Here is a 24,374-nt window from a genome sequence, read left to right on the forward strand (position 1 = left end):
AAAGAGAAACAAGATTTCTAAGCAAACAAAAGCTGAGAGAATATATCCTCAGCATGTCTACAATACAGGAAATACTAAAGGATACTCTTCAGATAGAAATCTGGAGTTGCAGAAAATGACAGAGCAATATAAAGGGTAAAAAGATGAAAAACTCTAAATGATAATAGTAATAGTTTGTAAATTTACCATACCTAGTGAACATTACTATATTGACAATAATATAACATATTGACATATAACCCAGGAGGTAAGTACTTGAGATTCAAGTATTCTAAGACCCCTGCACTTCCCAGAAAGTGCTAATTTATATGAGAACCTTAGTAAGTCAAAAACGCAGGATGTTATCTCTACAATTACCGCTGAAATAACAGTAAAATTATACAAATTTAACCAGTTAAGGGAAGGGGAAGTAGAATAATTTTTAAAAAGAAACAAGAAAGAGGAGAAAAATGGAATATAAAAAAGTTACACAGAAAGCCAATAATAAAGTAATATATTTAACCCCAAATATATCTGTAATCCCAGTAAAGTGAACTAATAAAAACTGCAATAACACAAAGATTGTCAGACTGAATAAAACATATATATATACACACACAATAGACTCCTTAGAAAAGTGTGTATGTTTTGTTTTATATCCTTAAATATAAGGATAAAATATTAAAAGAATGGAAAAAGACATACCATGTAAAGATGAACCAAAAGAAGTATAAGAGAAAAACCTGAATATTTCATAATTTTAAGTTCTAATCCATGAGGAATATGTGACAATTCTAAATTTATATACATATACACATATGTCAAAAGTTGACAGAATTAAGAGGAGAAATACACAAATTCATAATCAGAGTGAAAGATTTTAACGTATCAGTAACATAAAAATAAGTCAATAAACAGGAGCTAATAGAAGATTTCTGACTTTAACTGATAAACCGGAAAATATTAAATCACTGATAAACAGTGATAATATTAAACACTGAACACAACATCAAAACGTACACTCAAGTACTTAACGGATATTTACCAAAACTGAACATGTGCAGGGCAACAGTCTCAAATTCCAAACAAACATTAAAACTGTAAAAGATGCCCTTTGACAATAGTAGAGTAAAATTAGAAATCAATAAAAGATCCTAGAAAGTTCCCATCTGGAAACTAAGCAACACATTGCTAAACAAAAAATTATGACTCAAAAATTCACAATGAAAATCAGAAAATAAACTAAATGATTATAAAACTCATACATATCAAAACTTACAGAACATAGCTAAAGCCATGGAAAAAGGACAATCTATAACCATAAATACATATTGGAAGAAAATATGAGTTCTATTAAGCATCCATTAAATTAGAGGAAATTTTAAAGCAACTGATTACTTAAAGAAAGTAGAAGGAAGGTAATAAAAATAAAACAAACATAAAACACGAGGAACAAAGAATCCGAAAGTCATTGCCTTGGGGAAAAAACAAATAAAATTGACAAAGGGCCAGAGAGAGACGACAGAGGAAGCACACACTAGGGCAGACACGTGAGTGAGCGAGAGAGCACACAGATGGCAGACATCACATGTGCATAAAAGGACGCCAGTCAGAGTCTACAAACCCTAAAGTGACCTTAGAAAGTATAATTAACAACCTCACACCAACAGATTTAAGATATCGGTGAAAAAGACAAACTCCCAGAAAGACACCACTTAAAAACTGCTGCAAGGAGAAAGAGAACAACCGAAAAAACCTGGATTTTTTAAAAGAAAATTCTTTTGAAAACTCTGGATCCATTTGCCTTAACAATAAAGTCTACCAAACATTTACGAAAATAAAAATGCCAATCTCACATAAGCTCTTCCACATAATAGAGAAAAACTCAACTATTTTATGAGGCTTGAACTCATTGGTCATTAGGGAAATGCAAACTAAAGATACAATAAGATGATAACACATATCTACTGCTACAATGGCTAAAACTTTTAGAAATTAAAAAATAAATAATGACCCCACCAAGTGTTGGCAAGGATGTGGAGCACCTAGAACTCTTATACACGACTGACATGAAAAGAGAAAGGAAGGGAGGGGAAGGGAGGGGAGGAATCTAATTTCAGAGCTTGACTATCACCCCACTACTCTAAAGTGTAAAATACCACACCTTGTAAACTGTGTGGAAAATCACACAGAATATGCCGCGACAAAGAAATCAATTCTACTGGAGAAGGCAGCAATGTAATTCAGCCAAAGCCACGTCAGCTGATCACAGATTAGCGTTTCCAAGATAATGTTTGTATGTAGGAACAATCAGAGTGCCGTTATCTTATTGGGACTGCCACGTGAAAGAGGCAAGCACGGGCAGTCCATTCAAACCACTGCCACGGATCTAGTCTTCATGGAGGCCAGACTATCTACATAAACTCGCTCTCACGGTAAGCCATCAGAGCAGAGCGGGAAGCTCAGAGTCTGACACGTCTGTGTTGACCCAGCTCTAGCCACTTATAAGCTATCAGACATCAGGCTGTGCCTTTAACCCATCAGAAACTCAGTCATCCCTTATTAAGATAAAAGGGGAGTGAACAGCAAGCGCCACTAGGAGTCTAATGTTAACCACAGTCAGTGGGAAAACAAACGTCAATGACTGATCCTTTCCAAAATCCACTTCAGCGGGAAGTCTGGAGCTTTCTCTCTGATTTGTATGAACTAGCAAATATAGCACAGCCATCATGACTGAAAAAACTCTCTTCGAGCTCTGCTCCCAACAGCAACACATGAGTTAACTAGTTTCAACACCAACCAGAACTTAAAGAAATTAGCTAGGGACTTCCCTGCTGGCCCAGTGGCTAAGACTCCATGCTCCCAAGGCAGGGGGCCTGGGCTCAATCCTGGTCAGGGAACTAGATCCCATGTGCCGCTACCAAGACCCAGCACAGTCAAGTAAATGAGTAAATACTTAAAAGAGAAAGAAATTAGCCACAGACCTACCGCTCCATTTGTCTAAGTGCTGGCCTAAGAACACACCTGCCCACTGTTTATGCCAACCTCTACAACCCAAAATACACTCATTTCCCATGGTATCAGTCCTGGGCGTTCACTGGAAGGACTGACACTGAAGCTGAAACTCCAATACGTTGGCCACCTGGTGCACAGAGCTGACTCATTTGAAAAGACCCGGATGCTGGGAAAGATCGAAGGTGGGAGGAGGAGGGGATGACAGAGGATGAGATGGTTGGATGGCATCACCAACTCAGTGGACATGGGTTTGGGTGGACTCCCGGAGTTAGTGATGGACAGGGAGGCCTGGCGTGCTGCAGTTCACGGGGTCGAAAAGAGTTGGACACTGAACTGAACGACTGAACTGAGCTGAAGGACAATTTCCTATACTTGAATCTGAGGTCAAAATACACACAATTTCAAATCTGAGATATCGTACATCTCAATCTGCTTGCCTCCTCTTTGGTGCATGTACTAAAAGGTGCTCAAACCCGCATCTTTGAGGCAAGAAACAATAACCTGAAATTCACTTACTTGGATCCATGACACCAATTTCACCCCTTGTCACCAGTGAGCAAAAGGTACCCAGATCACAAGGGAAAGCAAGAGAAGTAAAACACCAGGTTTCATAGCCCAGCCATTTCAGAGCTGCATGGGCGCAAGCGGGGGACAGTCTACCTGACTGACGTGCCGCACCCCTCGGGTTAATGACACGCTGATGGCCACAGGGAGGCTGTGTCAAGCGGCCAAGAAAGACTTTACTTGCAATCGCAGGACCTTTCACACCCCGATCTTGTTGGAAAGGATGGACTCTGTCCCTATGAAGTCTCCAGGTCAGAGCAATCCAAAGAAATATTTTACATCGCTTTTTCACCCAAGAGTATAAAAAAAGTTGGCTTCCCTGGTGGCTCAGCAGTAAGAATCTGCCTGCCAATCAGGACACACAAGTTCGATCCCTGGGTCAGGAAGATCTCCTGAAGAAGGAAATGGCAACCCACTCCAGTACCTTTACTTGGGATATCCCACGGACGGAGGAAACTGGTGGATTACAGTTCATGGGGTCACAAAGAGTCAGATATGACTTAGTGATTAAACAACATAAAAAAAAATTACATGGTGAGTGGGGGAAGATAGCAGAGGCAATGCCTCAGCATTCATTAGCAAAATTAATTAATTGATGCATTTATCTATTTATTAATTTGGCTATGCCATGGCTTAGATGTAGCATGGGAACTCTGTGGCTAAGACTGCATGCTCCCAATGAACGGGGCCTGGGTTCAATCCCTGCTCAAGGAACTACATCCCAAGAGTTCACATGCCACAGCAAACTTTTTTTTTTTTTTAATGGACTGAGGAAGCATCAACACTCAACACAGGGCCAAGCAGGTCCTAGGACTCTATTTATCTAGTTTACCAGGATAACTGTAAATTCCTTAGAATCAGTGCCTTTTCCATCTCTGTGTCTCATAGGACTAAGGCCCAGTAGGGTTCAATAAATACCTGCCAAAGAGATGAATGTCCTTACAGGTTGGCTAACAGGCTACAATTCTGAACTGTTTGAAAACAATCCAAGTTGTGAAAACATGGGATGGCCCTCAAACTTCCTTTCAGACCACAAATAAATACTGAAATCCTGCAAAAATACCAATCACGGCAGTTTTGAATGATACGATCTAGAAATCAGGGGGGGGGGGTGCAGGTTTGGTTGGGGGGACAGCATGCCCTTATTCTATCAAAATTTATTTTCCCAAACATGCCATCTCACGTGACAAAATAAACAGTGGCAGACGACTTCTTATTACCAAAAACAGCACATCTGATGCTGAGGCAGCAACAGGCTGTGGTCACCAGTCTACATCCTCTCTCCTTCAGATGACTCCTGACTGTAGTTACGGTTGGACTATCTGTCCCTGCATCATGTGAAATTACACTCTTCCATCTATCTTCCTTTATCTAAGCCATGCGTTACACATCACAAGTCTACTTTTAAAAGCGGCAATGGACAATTCCATCTTCTTATCCTGTGCAACTGCCTTGGAAGCAAAAACAAAGCAGAGATATTTCAAAAGACGATGGTTTAGGAAGGACAATAACACTTTTATAGTAAACCATATCTCTTGCGTGTGGAGTTTTATAAAATTAAAAAAAAAAGTTTAATAATGCTACCTACTGCTCAAGACAAGGAAAAGCCCATGAGAATAGCATCCCTCACTCCGGTAATACCAAAGCTGATGACCAGTTTAATTAGCAAAATGTAGTAGTGCTAAGCCAATTCTGCTCAGCGCCAAAGTTTGTGCAAAATAATGAAGGCAATTGTTTACTAAATTTAATAACCTGATTCATCTTATAAAAAATTAACTTCATGACAATGTTTAAATTGAACCAGCTTAAACTGCGTGGAGGTGGGAAGTGTGTGTCCAGAGGAATATTTAAAGCTAATAATATCAAGAAACTAACGGAAGACATTTTAAAACAATGGCAGCATTGGTTTTCTGGCACTTGTTATGTCTGATCCAATTGGGAAAATCAAGTCACCGTAGGGGTTTCATATCCTCCTGACCTAGGTTTCAAGTTTTGCACACAAACATTAAAGGACCAGAAAAAGGGAAAACATATTTCAAACATATTAAATGCCGGCTTATCTTACACGAGGTTTCCTTGTCTATAATCAAGGTTACAAACTGGTGACGGTGGAGTAAATCAAGCCCGTGGACTTGCTTCCTCTGGCCCATGTTTTGCCTCCCTTCATTGCTGTTTCTCTGTCCTGCCCTCTCTTCCATCCTTCTATGCTCCCTTCCTTCCTAATATGAATCACTTGCTGGCATTAAAAAATCAGGGCAATTATATCAATATATCCAACGGCAGATGTCCAGGCTCTCTGTAAAAGTTTACAATCAAACCACGCTGGGCCCCCATTCCACTTGATGACGAGCAGGCCCAGGAGCCACGGTGGGCTAGACACGGGGTTCAGGCTCCCCTGTTCCCGTGGTCACCCGGAAGGCTGGCATCACCCGCCAGACCACGACAGACGTCAGACGCTCAGACACACGCCGTACGGGGACAGACACCCCAGCCTGCTCACAAAGCTGCCTCAGCCAGACCTTCACATGTGCTCCGCCAAGTCTCAAAGAAGGCCTCACCCTGGGCTGCCTGAGATGCTGCTTAAGGTCTGTTAGACCCCACTCCACCACGCGCGAGAAGGGTGCTGGCGACACCGCCAGACGGGCGGCGGCGCTCGGCTCTGCAGAGGCAGGCGCGATGGCACCAGCCCAGGGCTTGGGTCTGCGGTGCCGGTCCCTTTGCCAGCTGCCCTGCCTTCCCCTGGAGTCCCCGAGTGGTCACAGGGATGCTGGACCCGAAACTGCACCGGGACCAAGGAGCATAAAAACGAGCCAATCAAGCCAGAAATAAAAAAGGCTGAGTGCAGGGCAAAACGCGATCAACGCCAGGTGAGAATTCAGGAGGAGAGCAGCACTATGAATTACTGCCGACGCTGCTGCTACTCATGTCTAATCCACTGAAGGTACCTCTGGGGGCCTCCCTGACGGTCCAGTGCCTCTGCTCCCAATGCAGGGGGCCTGAGTTCAATTTCTGGTCAGGGAGATAAATCCCACATGCCTCAGCTAAAGATCTGATACAGCCAAATAAATGAATTAAAAAAAAAAGACACCTCTGGTTGTCATGCAAAAGATGGGCTACTTGAGGATTCTGAAGCCTTGTAACCAGTCAGAAGGGATGAGGTACCTTCTTATGCTCAACAGCCAAGGGCAAAATTAGAAAACCATCGGGAAGCAAAAAATGTACAAAGCCTGAATCTAAGTCTAAGGCAGGATCCAGGGTTGGAGAACGGTTTACCCAGGCGGGGAACATGGCCGGGGCGGCGGGGGGGTGGGGATGGGGGCTCGGGGGGACACAGCAGGGGCCACAGCCAGGGAGGCTCGCCAGCAGGCAGGGGAGACAGAGACGGAGCTGCAGATCCCCCAGGCACAGAGAGACCCAGGCTGGGAAGCCAGGCCCACAGACATCGACAGAGCTCCCACTCAAGTCGGGCCACAGACAAGGCCCTTTGCTTCCTCCAGTGCTATGAAGCTTCCTTCCAGTTTGAGTTTTTTAATTTTCTCCATATTGTGGATTTACTTGGGCAGTGTCCCCATTTACTGTAAATGATGGTTTTAATTATCATTTTTATTAAGATGCCCAAAGGAGCTTGGGGCTTACAACACCAGTAATTTCTAATGGGTTGTTATTATTAATTTATAATTGTGAAGCACTGGAGACAAATGTTACTTTTAACGGTACACAATTAAAAGGCCACAGAGATGGTGATTCCTCTCCTCTGCACCGTCCCCCACCCTCCCATCCTAGGACACAAAGGACAGTGATGTGGAGGAACCAATCAACAAGTTACAGAATCTTCCAGCACAAGCCAGCTGCCTCCCTGGAGAGCAACGGTCATGTACAGAGCAAAACGAACAGCCTCATGTCTTTCATCCTGACCTGGATTTTGGGACAATTCAAATCTGGGACAATGCTAGCATTAAGAAACCACTGGCTTTAAGGATGTGGGTTTCACCTACACTCTCCTAAATGCACAAGGACCACATTTCCTCACTGATCTGATGACTGTTAAAGAAGCTATGACGGTATGACACTGACCATGCTACTGAAATCTAGTGCTCCCAGGCCATTTCCCATCGAGTTCGATATGCAGTCACTACAGCTCTGAGATCAATACCACAAATGCAGTGAACAGATAACCCTGAGAGTTTAGAACTCATGCTCACTAAACACTAACCACACTCTCCAACTCTTAAGACATTATAAAACTACAGCGATGTCTCCAGAAGCAGTTAAGTCACAACCTGCTTTTATATGTGTGCATTCTACACTGCTACATACAAGGATCACAGGTGACTCTTCCACACCCCTCACAGGAGGTCCTAAACATAAATATTTACCAAAGAACGATGCCCAATCTAGCGGTGAGAACAGATAAGCAGGAAATGGCTGGTTCGCTTGGAGCATGTTTCTGAATTGTCAACAGGCTGTGTTTACACACGGTAGTGTTTTGTAAAGTTGTATTATCAATTCACCTGACTGCCCGAGATCCCTCAAGAGGCAAGACAGACCCCAGGCTGCCTACCAGGGCTGCCACTGAGCTGGTTGAGTAAGTTCTCACCAGACCTGCCAGGAACAGTCCAGATCCCAGTGCGTTACGAATCACAGTGAGGAAAGCACCCAGAGATTACAATTAACATGGTCCTCAGCAGCCCAACGAAGACGTGTTCTGTAAGGACAGCTAAATCAAACAGCATCCGTGTCAGTGAGGATGCAGGACAAACAAGCAACCTCACAGGTCGACAGGGGAGGGGGCATGGAAAGCAATACAGAATGGCTCAACATCTCTGGAGGTGACTGGACTATATCCAACTGTTCGTGGACAAGCCTTTTTGCCCAATTATTTCATAACCAGAAATGCAGCCAATAAATGTCCTTGCCCACATGAGCTAGAATGTGAGAGAAGTATTAACCAGCCTTCTTTTATAACAGCCAACAACTTGGAATCCACCTAAACATCCATCAATTAGGCAAAATAAATTACATAGCACACACAGAAAAGGACAGGGTGAAGAAAGGAGGATAAACCCGGAAACATGCCCATGTTCTGTCAGTAAGAAAAAAAATCAGGGTACAGATTAGCAGGTCTGTATGGGCCCACTGGCTGAAGCCAACATAGGGAACATTCATGCTCAGATGTGTGAGAACATTGATTATTTCAGCAAAAGAACTATTACTGGTCAGCGGTGAGGAAGACTTATTTTCCATATGATTAACATCTGTTTTTAACACATGTGTGTAGAGCCTGTTAGGATAAGGAACAAAAGACTGAATGGTATCTCATGGATCATTTCTAAGTCTTCATAAACTTTAATACAGAGAAATCAACGCCAGGGAGAACATAAAACCGATTCTTGTTCCAAGGGATGCGCTTTCTGGGCACCCTGATACTCAGAGAAGACTGCAGAGAGGAGGTGTGGAGAGGGTGGCCCTGGGGGGTGATTTCATGCTGGGTGCTGCGTCGGGCGCTTTTGGAGGCTCTGCATCTAACTGAAGGTACACTTCACAAGAAGCCCTAAGAAGCACCACCGTCCTCAAAGAAAGTCAAGAAAACCCACAATCCCAGAGGTTAAGGGCCTCACAAGATCGGAGGGCGAAAACTGAGAAGGATGCCCAAGGGACGTGGTCTGAGCTCAAAGCAGGTGAGCCTTCAAACCACCACACTCGCCACGTGGGCTCAGGTCACAAACTAAGAGCTCCTGAGGGCAGGGAAAACCAACTGTCTGCTAATGGCACCTGTTAAATATGACTCAGAGGGACATCCCAGGTGGTCCAGGGGCTAAGGCTCTGCACTCCCAAAGCACGGGGCACGGGTTCAATCCCCCGTTGGGCAACTAGATCCCGTGTGCTGCAAGTAAAGATCCTGCCTGCCATAGTGAAGGTGGAAGGTGCTGCAACTAAGACCTGGTGCAGAGAAATAAACAAAAATCAGTACTAAAAAATAAACATGTCTTAGAGAATTTGATATATATTCTTCGCAGCCATTATGAGGTATGTTTACATTTTTAGCACTCACACAATGTAAGCTAAATGAACAGCTGTCTTTCAGAAAGCAACAGAGATGGTCGAAATGCCATGGGCCCCCATGTCAACCAGCCTCCTGACATTCATATCTTTCCCATGTCATTGTGTAGAGGCAAAGAGCTTAGGCCTTGTCAGCTACTTTGTTACATAAAAGTACTTACTTTATGGAATCTGTCCCCAAACCATGAGGCATTATCAAATTACCTTCTCTCATTTATTTAATATTTCATCACAGGGCTCAGAATTAACACCATCCTTCGCCTTCACAAACGCGTCTCTGTGTATAGGCCTGTGGGCAGGGAAAACTAATCCACAGAAATAAACCTTCTCTCCGTGTTCGCCAAGGTCAATAACGTTAAAGGACGGACTTCATTTAACTCTGCCTCTGTGCTTTCAACCAATGAGCTGCGGTGCAAGGGACCATCTTAACACCATGGCCATTAGAGGTTCTGCTCAAACTTTTCCTTTACTTTCTAAAACGCTTCCAAGTCAGACTTGAAAGGACCATCCTTATTAAAATCAAAGATAAAGACCACCCCCCTTTAAGAAGAAAGGCATGCCATATTGGATTTTTTTTTTTAACAAAGTGTGGCACTTTTACAAACTTGGCCCAGGTTCTTAGGAAGAAAAATAAAAACAGGATGAAACAGAAGAAGCAAAAACAAAGGCTTCCTAGTTCAAAAAAAATTTTTTTCAAGTCTAGTTCATTGGACATGGAGACCACTAAGTATTAAAGGCCTTCAACAAGATAAAGCATCTTTCACTCAATGCCACTAACACAGCAAAGTACACTAGTCTCTAGAATTCCAAACCCAACACATTCTGTTTGGTTCAAGTTTACATTCATTAGAAGGCAAGACTTTTTCTGTAACAAATCACACACACACCACACCCAATCTCTCTCTCTCTCTCTCTCTCACACACACACACACCCACCCCCCCACCCCCATGGTGTCAGCTCTTCTAATTCCACAGTCACAGCAGTATCTACCCAGAGGAGTGAAGTGTTTCTACAAGGTTACAAGTGGAAAGATTTACCCTGAAGTTTGGCCTTTTTTACTTTGATGGATGAATTTACAGCCACTTCAAGAGAAGAGAGCCCAGCTCTGAAAGGCAAGCACGCCTGTATTATATTACCGAGCGGTGCGCTGTTTTCACAGCTGGGCCGGGGTTTCCTTTCATGACAGCGGCCGCTGTTACCCTGTTCCTCTGCTCAAGACAAGGTTCTTTACGATTTGAACCCAGCCGCCTGGGTTCTGCACCCACACTTGTCCAAAGACAGATCCCTTTCTGTTACTTTCTTAAAGACCAAAGCGGCTGCAATCAGCCCGTCTGCCAACTCCTATCCCTTAAGAAGTGGTCAGGAAGGAACAGTTTAAAAAAAAAATACTCCTCTACTCCACTGAGAGCTTCCAGAAATGAAGTCTCCATCCTATACCTTCAATGTCACAATGTAACTAATTTTTTAAATTTCTGATCAACCTTAGCTCTCACCTTTTAAAAAAAAAATGGTATATGCCTTCCTCTCTTGAAAAGATTAAAATTCTTTATGCTTCCAAAGTCACATGGAGGTCCTCAAAACACCATGCTGGGGAAATTCAGCACTTTCCTGAGGCTCACTTTTAAAGGGCCCAAATTGACTTTCATTCTCCACCGCCTTTAACTTTGTAAGATGCACCTTCTCAGAAGCATGACTTAAATTGAGCCGTGAGAGCAAGATAACCCAGGAAGAGAGTTCTGTTCCCTTTCTGCTCTCCGGGTCTATCAATGACCTGTCCTACGATGGGGGACTCCTACAACACCCTCTCATGCAGGAAGAAAATCCGTAACCAGACATTTGCTGAGACTGGTTAAGAAGCAGTAACTACTAAAATGAAGACCCGCTAAGGAGACGAAACACAGCGCTCTCCAAGTCCCGTGACGGAGGACTCGGGTTAGCACAGGGCTTCTGCTCAGCCTCCAGGTCTGCAGGGCTCCCCGCTCTCAGCAGTGGCAGCCCACGCAGCTGGGCAGAAGCCGCAGAAGATGCCCGTGGAGATGATCCTCCCAGATCAAACAGCTTGAGGAGCAGGCTCAGCTCAGTTTTTCTCATTTGCCTCAAGCATGCAGGCTGCCCCTCAAGCATGTACCGTTTCAGAGTCTCCAAAGGTGAAGCAGATTTTCTTCAGCACTTTGAGAGAGATGTAGAATAGGAAATGAACATGTAATCAAAGAATTTCTTGGAGGAAAAACAGATCAGGAGTCATACTGGTTGTCATGGACCAAACCGTGTCCCCTTAAAAAGTCATATGTGGAGCTCTAACCTCTGATGTGGCACTAGGAGCTGGGACCTTTACGGAGGTGATGAAGGTAGAAGAAGCCGTAAGGGTGAGGCCCTGATCCCTTAAGACTTGTGTCCTCATAAGGAGAGACACATCAGGGATGTGGGCACGCAGAGGAAGGCCCACGCAACGACATGGCAAGGAGGCGGCACCAGCAAGGCAGAGAGAGGCCACAGCGGAAACCAGCTGTGCCAGCAACTCCATGGCAGACCTTTGCCTCCACGAAATGTGAAACGGCAAACTGCTGGTTGAGCCGCCCAGCCTGCAGCGTTTGCCACAGCAGCCCAGGAAGCTAACTCACCTAACCTGCACCAACCTCGGTGTGTGCATCCACGGAGGAAAAGAGCAAGAAGCTGTGTCCCAGCAGGGCTGTTAGAAACACCTGATGAAATACCCACGCGGAGCCCTGGACAAGTAGCGGGTTCAGTGCAACAGGGTTCTTACCAACACAACAGCAGCTAAAGCGCTCGCCTTCTGATATGCATCTCGGATTCTCCGATGGAAATCTAAACATCTGTGCAGGTCACCAAACAGGATAAACGAACCGCAGCTTCTCTAGCAGCTGAGCTTTTCAACACTCGTGCCTCCACTTCCCCCAAGAAATATTTGCAGTACATCATGATAAACACCCATGTACAACCCAGAAATTTAAAATAATGTGAAAGTCAGGGCTTCCCTGGCAGTCCACTGGTTAAGACTTTGCCTTCCAATGTGGAGAGGGCGAGTTCCATCCCTGGTAGGGCAATGAAGATCCCACATGCCTCATGGCCAAAAAAAGGAAAGCAAGAAACAGAATATTGTAACAAATTCAATAAAGACTTAAAAACGTCCCACGTTAAAAAAAAAAAAAAATCTTAAAAAAAAAAAAAAAACTGTGAAAATCAGGACTTCTCTGGCAGTCCAGTGGTTAAAGAATCCCGCTTCCACTGCAGGGGACGTGGGTTCAATTCCTGGTCAGGAACTAAGGCCTTCCTGCCCCTCAGTAAAGCCAAAATAAGTAGAAACGTTTCCAAATACAGTTTCCAGGGAAGGAAAAAGGGCAAAATAAAGGGAGAGGGGCTTAAAAAAGAAAACATGAAAATCAATGGTTGCCTGGGGGGGAGAAGGGGGAGGAGAGAGAAATTACCTGGGGCAATCTCCAGGGGAGATTCCCCTGGAGGCTTAAATATGGGCCTGGGTTAGAGGCAGTGGTTTCCTAGGTGCACACATTTGTCAAACGTCATTCATGTATACAACTAAAATGTATGAGTTTTATTAATATGTAACTTATAGTTTTTAAAAAGTTGACTTTTTTAAAAAGGGGAAAACGTGCATCCATATCATTAACATTAAAAAAAAAATCTGATCTATCAGGAATCTGAAGGAGACTAGTTTCTTAAGCATTTAAATGTTAGTTCTGAGCTCCCTGGCAACCTTGGTAAAGGCAAGAAAGCGCCTTCTTTATTACATGAAAAAGAGCATACCAATTCTTTAGGTGGGATGAGCTCTTGTTTTCTTAACAACTCTGAAATTTTATCAGAGGAATCCTTAAGTGAGAAACATGCGCTAGAATAAACCAAGTGTTGTAAACACTTGTAAATTTCTGTGGCCCTGCAAGCCACGTGGTCTCTGCCTTCGCCTTTTTAAACATGAAAGCAGCCAGAGAGTAAGTTAATGAGTGAGTATCTCTGTCCCAATAAAACTTTATTGACAAAAACAGACAGGGAGGGCCTGTAGCTGAGCCCAGGCACCACAGTTTGCTGACCCCCGGGACAGACAAAGCACTTTTAATATTCAATTCTAAGCTGACCTGAAGCTAAACAAGGAAAACGCGCGGGAGGACGTGAGGGTGACCTTGACCCACAGATGTTTCTACGAAAGAAAATGTTAATATCGAATAGTCGCGACAGCCAAGTTCGGAACTCATTTGGATAACAACCACTGAAAACTTAATTTTAGACAGTTTACGAGAGTCTATAAAAGCATCTGTAAAGAGAATCTCATTTCAACAAATATAGAAGAAATTTTTTTAAAGTATTCAATTTGCCTCAAGATCTTATGGCACCGTTTGTTTCACCCGGAATGTCATTCAACTTACTATAACTACATTGGCTTTTCATTGCAAAGCTGGATGTTTAACTATAAACTACATCCTGCCTCTCTCTTTGTGTGTAAAATTGACAAATGTGTTGTTTTTGGATTCCAGAATTGTGGAGAAAGCCAACCTAAATGAATTAAGATGACTAATGTGTTGATTCTGCTTCCAATCCAACAAAATGTTAATGTAAGAACCCGTGTCATATGATGCTCTTTGTTTTAGTTCAAATTTAACATCAAATATAGAGTAAGGCAGTTTCTAAGTAAATTACTAAGCTGAAAATATTCCTTCGGCGTAGCAAGAACTCCATCTTGCTTAAATAAATGGAAATTTGAACATCTTTGCTCAGATCAGCCTAAATAAGAAGTTAGAAAAATGCAAACCTCCATTACAGGGAACAGTATTGATTTCATCTTTCCGTGGAAAGTGGCACAATACTGTGTATCAAGGAAAAGGATTCATTTCAAGTGATTCGCCCATAATCATGACATCAAGGAACACCCTACACACAGCCAATGCTTAAGCAAGATGCTGTTTCTCTGGGTGTGCCAGGGAATTAATCACATCTAAGGCGAATGATGACCAAGATAACAGGAATACAGGGGTGAGAAAGACAACCCATGTGTCTCTGAGCATCCAGCTAGTAACGCAGTATCTGGCACAACTAGTTCTTCTGTAGAATGATGATGTTTTACAAACGTTTTCACTGCATTTACTTAACATTTGGCTGAGGAGTTCCGGTGGCTATAACACACTGCCACACAGTTTTGTTCTAAGTAAACTAACATTAGTTTTTCGTCACATAATATTTGAGCAATTTCTATTTCCACGGAGGCAGTAACTATTACACTTTTAAAAGCTCTGCTGGAAGTGTGGCAAAGCCTGAATTAAATTCCATAAACATCCACCACGGACCTTCCATGAATAAGACGCTAAATGTCACGTCCTGGATGATCAGCTAATTCTAGTATCAAATCTTTCCAGTTTTCTTAAATCAATTACATTTACTGACCACCAAAAGAATGATTTTAATAACTGCCTTCAGTGTGAAAATCAAATTTATGAAGAGATTATTTAAAAAAAGGAAATCAATAATTGGGGGGCCCAATCTTTCACAGAAAAAAAAATTTAAAATTTTATAAGGAAGAATTTAGAAACCTAGGCTCTAGAAATGGAAACTACATAGAATATATGTATTTTGCCCCTAGGTTTTAGATTCAACTATGACAGGCTGTCACTAACTGAATTTTTTTTTCATTACCTGCCAGGTATTTAGGAAATTTCCATTGTTTAGCTAAGGGTAATTCTGAAATCAGTAATACTTTATTAATTACATGTTGATAAATTTCTATCAGAAAAGCAACCGTTACAATAGAAACATCAACCTCTCCAGGCATATTTGTAATTTCTAATTCTATTCAGTTCAATGATTTTTTTTTTCATGAATAAAGCACTCTCTAAAGCAAGTATGTGTATTTAACTGCTACTAATAATTATAATTCCTGAAATCTATCAGGATTTCTTAATTCAGGATCCAGGGACTACCCTCCCCACCTCCCAAACCTGCACAGAAATGCCAGGATATGAACACATTTATTACCCCCCTGTGCAAAGAAGCCGGAAATCCCATCAGAGTCTCAAAGGAGCCCAGGGTGCCAGGGGGGAAAAAAAAAAAGTTAAAATTCAACAGTCTGGAATTTAAAAGAAAAAAGATGAAAGCTGTGAAAACATTTTGCTTGTTCCTCTGAAAGATAAACAGAAAGAAGTATTGTGTACTTGACAAAACAGACGAAATCTCAGAACAAGTCCATCCACAGGAGCTGACCATCCTGGGATCAGAAGGGGACCTCAACCGTTATGAACCCAGAGCCCTGCCCAGCATTCAAGTCATTCCTGAAGCATCGCCAGCAAGCGGCCACCCAGCCTACACTTCGACACCTTTGAGATGGGGAAAGCACCTGCTTGAGGCAGCCTGCTCTATTTCTGGAAAAGAGGCAATTTCCTGCTTGCTTCCAACAGGTCATGAAGACCAGACCAGAGAAGAGCTACTTCTGAAGACCACTCGCCACAGGGAAGTCCGTTCCAAGCGAGGGGGGCATATTCTGTTCGCCGCTGTAGCCCCAGGTCCGAGAGCGGCACCGAGCACACAGGCGGGCGCTCAGTATTCGCTAAAGGGGCGCCTGTCCGTCAGCTGGCAGCATCACTGACGGAAGGGGACGCCTCTCTCACAGCACGGTTCCTAGGGGCTGGACTGCGTCACGCTTAAAAACAAAAGCAAAAATGTGTGTCCAAGCTGTGACCAACCTAGACAGCATGTTAAAAAGCAGAGACATTACCTTGCCAACAAAGGTCCATCTAGTCAAGGCTATGGTTTTCCAGTGGTCATGTATGGATGTGAGAGCTGGACTATGAAGAAAGCTGAGCACAGAAAAATTGATGCTTTTGAATTGTGGTGTTGGAGAAGACTCTTGAGAGTCCCTTGTTCTGCAAGGAGATCCAACCAGTCAATCCTAAAGGAGATCAGTCCTGAATACTCATTGGAAGGACTGATGCTGAAGCTCCAATACTTTGGCCACCTGATGTGAAGAACTGACTCAGTGGAAAAGACCCTGATGCTGGGAAAGATTGAAAGCAGGAGAAGAATGGGACGATAGAGGATGAGGTGGCTGGATGGCCTCACCAACTCAATAGAGATGAGCTTGAGCAAGGTCCAGGAGTTGGTGATGGACAGGGAGGCCTGGCGTGCTACAGTCCATGGGGTCACAAAGAGTTGGACACGACTGAGCGACTGAACTGAATCCCCAGAACCACAGAAGGTGACTTTATCTGAAAACTGGGTGTTGACAGAGGTGATCAAGCTGAAATTAGATTGTTAGCGTAGGCTCCAATCCACTGTGACTGGTGTCTCTATAAATTGGACATTTGAACACAGAGACAGTCACACACGGAGGGAAGACAGTGTGAGGACACACGGGAGAGCCAGGCAGGGCATCACGTGAAGGTGGGGAAGAGACTGGAGTTAGGGTCTGCAGGCAGCCGAAGAGGCAAGGAAGGACCCTTCCCTACAGGCTTCAGAGGGAACGCGGCCCTGCCGACACCTTCATTTCACACTGCAAGCCTCCAGAGCTCGGAAAGGATTAATTCCTCTCCTATGAGCCACCCAGGCTGTGGTCCTTTGTTCCGGCAGCCTGACCAAATTAATCCGACAGTGGATGAGGTCAGAGCCCCGGGGCTGATTCACACTCCGGACAATCTGTAGCCCTTACGGGAAGCCTGGGGTGGACGGGTCCATCGGGGCACAGAGTGCCGAGCGACGGTGCCGGGGCGCACGGGCCGGGCACCCCTCACACCCGCGGTGCCCTTCCTGGTCCTGTCTCACCCCGGCCACTGCTGCTGCTGTGGCCACCAGCTCCATGCAGCCGTCGAGCCACTTGACACAAACGCAGCCGGACAGCCTGACATGGGGCCGGCTGCAGCGTGCACCCCCAGGCCTACTGCGGAGCATGGCATGCCCGCAGAAACCCGCCTGGGAGACACAGCTGCACACCTCGAAGGGCTGGGCGTTAACACCGAGGGGCCGCCCCGGCCTGCTGGGCTGGGAGGGCCGCTCCCCCGCGCCTGCAGGCTGGCAGCTCTAAGCGCACCTCACAGACCCCCTCAGAAAGCCCTGGGCAGAGCGCCGCTGGCCCCCGCACTGCCTGCGCCACAACACGCCCTGCCCTGCTCAGCCCGCGTCCCTGTTTAAGCCTCCATCCCACACCCGTGCTCTCTGAGCACGTCCACAAACTACCTGCAAATAAGACTCTGGCTCCGGTTCTGCTTTGAGGGGGAACCTAAGCTGAGACAAAAACCTCTTAAAACACTTTCAATACACAACACAAACCCACTAGCTTAGTTTTGATAAAACCTGACTCATTGCACACGTCTCCCCCCTCCCCCTGCCATTCTAACTGGCCGAACTCTGCTTCCCTAAAGAACTCAGTCCACTGGTCCACCTCTTTCCCTTGAAGGAGACCGAGTCCACCTCTCTCCATCAGGACTATCACAAGGACTAATTAACGCCAACCTCTTCTGCCACCAGCTAACCAACGGGCACCATGAGGATGTGACTCGATTTGCCAGCCCATGGTTTGTCCGGGCTCCAACCAAAAGTGAACACAATGTTCTAGGTGTGGTCTGATCACTGGCACTGTTTGCCTTTCTTGACCCCCAAAACCACGAAAGCTTCAGCCACCCAAATGCCCAAGCAGGCTGTCTTGCCTCAGAGGCTTTACTGCTGGAGATGCTAAGGGCTACAAGGAATGTTGCCCAGTAGAAACTTCCACGCAGCTGGAGGTAACAGAGATGCCCAATGCCGGCTGCAACTGAGAAGGCCCACCTTTACCACCAGCACCCCTCACATGGTGCGGAGGCATTAAGCTCTTCCACCCTGCTCCCCCAGCCTGAGCACGTGGCCTGTACAAGCTTGGTGATCGTCTAGGGCAGCGGGGGGATTGCAGCTGAAGGCAGGCGGCCGTCCACTGACTACTCAGAGTGGGCGCCCCCAAGTGTACCCTCCCTCTGGACAACTGTCAGCATGCGGGCCCCTGGAAAGCTGAGCTGAGCAAGGGATTTCCACTCCCTGGAGTGAGGCGCGCGTTCCCTGCTCCGCGCTTTCCTCTCCCACTCGGGTCTGTCGTCTGCAATGCTCACGTGCTATGGGAAAAGCTGAGGCTTGCGCTCGGTGCCTGTGGAACGAGAGAGGCCTCCCTTATTCTGTCTCTTCTGCTAAAAGCATGGATGCAGTCCAAGTTGGGCGTGGGAAGCCAGGGCTTTGCAGAAATCCCTTCTGCAATCCACTGGCAATTGCACCCGCTACCCAAGGGCAGTCAGACAAAAGAGCAAATATTTGTCAAACTCCCAAAGCGGGACAGAGACTGATGGATCAAGGCATCCCGCAGCAGATGGGTCGATGAATTTAAAACTTGAGTGACTCTTCTTCCCTATTCCGTACAGCATTGCACCTGACACCAGCTCCTTTTTTAACCTAAGAAAAACCTAGCTTACTCGGTGCTGGCGTCCACATGATCGCGCCCACTGTTGAGAAGTTAAGGAAAGAAACTTAAAACTGAGACCCAACAAGAAAGGTAAGGAAACTCACGGTGGACATGACAAGGCAACAGACGCCACACTGGGCACCATCAATGCACCTCACTGGATGCCCTCGAAACCACCAGGCTGGTGTCACAGCGCCCGCTTCACGGGCGAGGCCAGGGTGCAGGGCTCAAGCGTTACCAAGTTGAAAAGCACAGAGATTTTTTCCTATTTTTTTTTTCTTTTTATTAAAAAAAAAAAGTGTATCTAATTACCTAGGAAAGAGCGAGGGCTCACAATCCAAAACCAGGCAGTGGAGAGGCGTGTATGCTACAGTCCTGCTGTGCCAAGGCTTTGCCACTGTGGCCAGCTTCTCACTTCGCACACGTCTCTCTGGGTGCAGGGACCCCAGCTGTGTTCCTACCCCCTGCCCTCACTGACCCCTGGCCCTGGCAGCCGGGGCAGCCGCATGGTGGGACGTCCAGGAGTGAGCTCGGGGCCCACAAGCCCGCCTCTCCTCTCCTCCCAGGCCCCCTGTGCCGGCTGCGGGGGTGGGCTCTGCGCCCGGGGGTGGGGGTCTCTACCCTGCCTCTGAGGATCAGAAAGCCCACAGCCCCCACGGAGAGGCTGCGCTCCCTCGCGTGAGCGGGACGAGGAGCCAGCCTTCTGGTCCCCACACAAGGGTCCCGCTTCTCTCTCAGGGCAGAACTTGGCAAAGGGGGGAAATACGCCCTCTGCTGGGGCCTTCAAAGCCCCACACCTCTTTCTGGGCGACCTGACCAATCTAAGCTCAAATTCCTCTCGTTTAGAGTAAGATGTTCTATGCACCTCGAGCCACAGTAATTTAAGAAGAGTGAGGCTGCACATTTCAAATCAGTGTGGAATTTATAAACAGATGGGGTATAACAGTACACTATTAGGTTCTGTCCTCTAGACCCAAAAGAGTTCACAAGTCACATGATAAAGCATCGCTCCAGTGAGGTCTTGGCTATTTGCGGTGTTTTCAAAACCAAATGTTTCTGTGTTTTTAACCTTCAATACTTGGTACGATAGAAGTGGTAATAATGTGCCACTTAATCTATGAAATGGAGTTCTGTATACCAATAAATTCTGGTTTAAAGAAATAAAAAAAATTAAGTTGAGAGCCATGTGAACATCAGCACTGAAGCACACAATCAGGAGACAAGACCCGAAAACCTTCTCACCATGTCCTGGGAGTTGCAGGAACCTGTCCCAGTCTGAATCTATTCCACCAGCTACTCCTTTTTCTCAGCTCTGCATCATTCCTTGTTTCACTGTATCGCTGTAAGTTTTAAAAAGCATAGGCATATCGTGAAATCCCATGCTTTGTAAAAGATTCCATTATAAGAGTAATCATTATTGAACCTTTTAGCCCAGATGTAATTTCTTACATGTTACAACAAGTTTGGCACGCATTGTGAATTTCAGCCAAGGTTGATAAAGTTCAATAACTTGGCTAACCAACCATGTGTACTACTCATTATAGAAGTAATAAATAGATTCATCAAAATGGACATGAAAAGGCCATAAGAAAATCGGATCCCATTTCCAGCCTGACGCCATAAAAGCACCTCCTGGACTTTAATATAATTTTATATATAGTTATCACACCTACTCATCATTCAATACCAAGCACGTAAAGACAATCAGCTACCTGCATTTGCATGCTGGATAAATTCCAGTTACAGGGGCGAACTCTATCCTAGGGATCTTGAAAGTCACACGAATGCACATACACTTCAGTGTTCAACGTCTGTGTGTGAGCGCTAAGTCACTCAGTTGTGTCCAACGCTTTGCGACCCCATGGACTATAGGCCCTCAGGCTCCTCCGTCCATGGGATTTTTCAAGCAAGAATATTGAAGTGAGTTGCTATTCCCTCCTCCAGGGGATCTTCCCAACCCAGGGATCACATCTACTGAGTCTCCTACACTGCAGACAGATTTTTTTTTTTTTTTTTTTGCCACTAAACCATTGGGAAAACCTGTGTTCAACTCCTAAAAGATTTCATATCAAGTAGAAAGGGAAATCAGACAGAAATGCCTAGAAATGTCTTTTTCCTTCCTATTATCTTTTGGGGTCAGTTTTAGCAGAAGTGGCTTAATTTTTATCCCCGAGTAATACTTTCAGTCTAATTATTCTTTTAGCCTCTTGATAATTGAAAAATTTAGTAGAAAGAAAAGAAAGCCTGATTTAGATCAATGTCACGGATGGAAGAAAGAGTCTCAGTTCACAGAACGCAGGGTCTCCTGTGATCCAACATACAGGAGTCGAGAGCGCTGGCCTGCAGAATCAGAACACAGTTAACAGAATTCCCTCTATGGGGTAAGAGGACCTGAGCGAGTACCGAGCTCAAAGTCCAGGCTCTCCCTGCTGCCCTTCTCTCTCCTGCTTCCAAAGAGAAATGCGGAGGGGATTTCAAGCGCTCATGTTCAAGGAAACAAAGACCTTCCCTTCTCAGGGAGAAGTCCTCCCCAACACCTGGTCAGCACAGTGGAGCCGTCAGAAGCGGACGTGGAGAACTGGTGCTGGCGAGCCAAACTGCAGGGCAGGAGCAGCATCGTGGAGGGCAGACCGTGGACACAGCGGGGGGCGGGGGGGCCCCAACTGGGAGCAGCACTGAGACAGGCCCGGCACGCCGAGGACAACAGCGCTGAGACACGTCTATCACGGCATGCGCGCGGCACAGGGGTGAGCCCAGCGCTCTGCCCACCCAGAGGAGCCACGTGGAGGCTGGGGGCGGCTCATGAGGGTGGGGACATGCGCATACTCAGGGCTGGTTCAGGCTGCTGGGTGGCAGAAACCAACACAACATGGAAAAGCAATTATCTTCCAATTAAAAATTCTAAAAACTCAGGCTGCGTGCTGCCTTATCCTTGCTAATCCTCTGGTGGAAAAACAAGAGCGCCCGGAGGCGCGGCACCTCAGCTCCAGGAGGCGCGCCTGTGGAGAGAGTCTGCACCCTCCCCGCTCAGCAGGGCCTGTCTTCATCCCCGAGGACAGAGGAGCCTGCGGGGTCCACGCTGCAGGGTCCACGTGCCCGCCCGGCCGGGATGCCTCAGCGTGCAGGCGACACCCTCCCCTTGCTCCGTGCCTCACTCCTGCCCTCTTCTCTCTCGCTGCACCCGCACACCAGAAACCGCCTCTCCTTGCAGCTGAAGGCTTTCTCCTGGATTTTCTCTCTTGTACACATCAGCACAGTGGGATCAGCATGTGACAACATTATAAATATCCTCATACCCTCCTGGTTCTTTTCACGTCTACCATGGAGGGGAGAAAAAACACAGTCAAGCTTTCCAAAATCCGAGCTATGCTCCTCAAAACAAGGAAGATCATCCCTACTATTAATTAAACAAGCAGCACCCACTCATCATGACCTTCCCCAAATACCGTGGAGCTGTTAACTCAGCCTAAGCAGGACATCACAACAGCACAGTGCTTTATTTTCTCGAAAAGTTGGCAACCGCCGGACTCTTCCAAGAGCTTAAATACCATAATGACAGATACTGATGTTCAGAAAGATTAAAGTAAAATATGAAGCTAAACAGAGAACACAGAGATGAGCCAGAGACGGGCTCTGAATCACAGAAGAAAAAGAAAACTCTCACACCGATTGTCATGATGAGAAAAAGCTTACGGAAACTAAGGAAGAGGGCTTAATGGTTCCCCAAAGACTTAAGGGATGGGTAAAAATTCAGCAGGCTAACGTTACAAGCATTCTGTGCACAGAAAACAGTTTTTGCGACGTCCACATGATCGTTTATGGCAACGCCCAGAATTAGGAATATCAGTAAAAAATTTCTAAGCAGAGATTTCAGAAAGCTATGCAGAAATGTTGTCAGGAGGAGTGGAGAGTTTTCTATTATGGACTTTATTTAAAACAAAGCCAGCTTGCGAGCATGTTGACTCTAAGGTTCAGCACTAATATTTAAGCAAACAGATGAGTCAACATGAACAGTGTTTGCTGTTCCTTACTTGTCACAGGAGTTGATTCTCCCCACTGATGCAGAAGAGTGCACATGTGCACATACAGAGAACCATACAATATAAAGCCCAGCTTCCTGAAGCGAACAGTCAAGGAACGTGGAAGAAGGCACACAGAGCCCTAATACCCATGCAACGTGCACACAACCTGTCAGGTGAGCAGAAGCTAAACCTGGAGTCACTTGCTTCTACACCTGACAACTCTGTCCCTACCCAGCTCAACTCACTCTCCTGAGTGCACCCCTCTCTCATGTAAGCCAGCGTCCCTCGCGTTAACCTCCTAGGACGTGCAGTGTAGAAGCTTTGGTAGTTCAGCTTCTACATTCCTATAAAGCCACTGGCATTTCTTCTTTGGGAGTTAGTTCAAAACTGTTTCACTTTCAGGTACTTCTCTGTGGACAGTTTAAACAGAACACAAGATGATGACTGCTGTAGCCTTTGAACATTATTCAATTCTCCAGTCCAGACCAGACCAGCTTTACAGTCACTGAAACATGAAATCTGGAAGTCACTCCTGAAGACTGAGTGTGCCATCCAAAAATTTTCAGAAGCCTGAAATTCAGCTGATGTTTAAATTTTATATAATGGATAATAAAAAAAAAAATCTGCTTGGAGTTTGTAAACCCCAATACACGATCTGAAAATGTGACCACTTTCCCTGATGCCGAGACAAAATGTAAAATTCAAAGTCTGGACAACGATTCTCCACCTCGTGGTCAAATACTGTGCTTTGCTGCTGCCACGCCATTTGAGGAGCTGAGAAACTGAAAGAAGTAGAGAAGAATCACGGCAATTGTAACAGCCCGCTGGTATACCCTGTGAGACCAACACCAGCGTCAGCAGAGCTCCGCTATACGGTCGGCAGCGTGAGGAAGGGCGGGCTGAGAGCTCCAGGGCCGAGTCCAGACGCGGAGGCAGGCACAGAACCCAGCGACAGGAGAGACAGCCAGGACCAGGAGGGCAATCTGCCTGCCAGTTAAACGAGGAAGCCTGCCATTCAAACCAACCTCGAATTTTTAGCACATACTATCTGAGCGGTACGCCGATCTGCTCAGACTATAAATACAAACATCAAAAGGCAGACAGACATTAAAAAAAAAATGCTAACACAGCTGTACGCTTATTAGCACAAGGCAAGAAAAGGAAGTGTAGATTAATACAAATGACAGGTAAAAGCCACGGCACCCGACCACAGATCCACGCTCTGTTCAAGCTAACGGTGACTCTTCGCTCACCCTGTACTGACTCGCAGGTTTTGCTTTCCTTCAGCTACTCAGAAGAG

At 45.6% G+C, this 24,374-nt stretch overlaps 1 protein-coding gene across 2 annotated transcripts in view; it reads right to left on the reverse strand.

Annotated features, from left to right (window-relative positions):
- WWOX (WW domain containing oxidoreductase) overlaps window positions 1-24,374 on the reverse strand; it is an 895,414-nt gene that overhangs the window by 846,253 nt on the left and 24,787 nt on the right. The gene's annotated exons all lie outside the window — the stretch shown is intronic.

Source organism: Odocoileus virginianus, chromosome 20 (assembly GCF_023699985.2).
Source record: "Odocoileus virginianus isolate 20LAN1187 ecotype Illinois chromosome 20, Ovbor_1.2, whole genome shotgun sequence".
Classification (NCBI taxonomy): domain Eukaryota; kingdom Metazoa; phylum Chordata; class Mammalia; order Artiodactyla; family Cervidae; genus Odocoileus; species Odocoileus virginianus.